We start from the raw sequence: 1,339 nt of genomic DNA, 5'->3' as shown, positions 1-1,339 counted from the left end.
TACAATCTTTGGGGTTCTCGCCTCACGACAACTAGAGGAATAACATATAAATGAATGCAAAGTGAGGAACGTTTATAAACACCGCCAAAAAAAGTCCACACTCATTGGATCATGGAGGGGTCACAATTTTGAATGTGATCGTCGTATGATAATGTCATTTATATAAACTTTTGGGGAATGTTGTTAGCTACATTTTGATACACCGTTTGCTACCAAAGACTGTAAACCGTCCAAGAATGACAACGGTTTATGAAAAATGATGCAGTTTGAAAAGTTGCAAATTTAAAGAGTACGCTAGTCGAGTGGAAATTGCTGCGTGAAAGTGTGAGACTACCCACAATGAACGGCGGGGAATATCGATCGCACCGTGCTTGTAGGCACGTTAGCACGTGAAATTGAATTCCCCGCGCTTGGTTCGGGCACTGTGCAGTCAATAGGGGTAAATTACGGGCTTGTGTGTTTGCCCGTAGCAATTTCGCCTCGGGTAATCTTTAAATTTGCATCTTTTCAAACTGCATCATTGTTTAAAAACCGTTGTCAATATTGGACGATTTACAGTCTTTTGGTTGCAAACGGGGTATCAAAATGTAGCTAACAAAATTCCCCATGGGTATATATAAATGACGTCATCATAAGACGATCAGATTCAAAATCATGACCCCTCCAATCAATGAGTGTGGGTCAGACACTTTTGCTAAATTCTTGAGACGTTGATACAGATTTTAAGTAAAATGATGAGAAGATACCATTAGAGAAGCTTGATATTATCGTGGGCAAGGAGCCCATGGTGGTTGGCCCAGCTTTTGCCTTTTAAATCATGGTACAATTTTTATACTCGGCTTGTTTACATTTCTGATTTCTCATATGTAATTCATGTTGTAGTGATTAATACCCAAGAATTTACCGCTGATTGTGCACAATGTAATCAATTCCTCATAGAAATGTAAATACGTTTAAAGATTAATGTAGCGGACCATACCCACGTCAATTAAGGGGGAAGGAAGGAGGAACGGTCCTCTAATTCGGGCGATTCACAATGCAGTGCGCCACCAAGAGTTTGCCATGGCGAGTCAACTTTTCAAGTTCACTGTCGACAAAACTCGCCCATTTGGAGGAGTGTCGGTAGACAATTTGAGCTTATTTGTTATAGAATTGGGCATAGCGGTCTGCCACCTTACAAAACACCATATTGATAACAAGAAAAGAAAAGGGCAAACATATACTCGAACCATACGCTTATGAAACTACTGATGGGAAAAACGAACAATTTCAAATGTCCTGCGCTGCGAATTTGTCGACTATCTCCCACAATGCACTGGGAAAAATGAACTCTCTGTGG

This window comes from Patiria miniata, unplaced genomic scaffold (genome assembly GCF_015706575.1).
Source record: "Patiria miniata isolate m_02_andy unplaced genomic scaffold, ASM1570657v1 HiC_scaffold_26, whole genome shotgun sequence".
NCBI classification, from domain to species: Eukaryota; Metazoa; Echinodermata; class Asteroidea; order Valvatida; family Asterinidae; genus Patiria; species Patiria miniata.
This window is presented reverse-complemented; position numbering follows the sequence as displayed.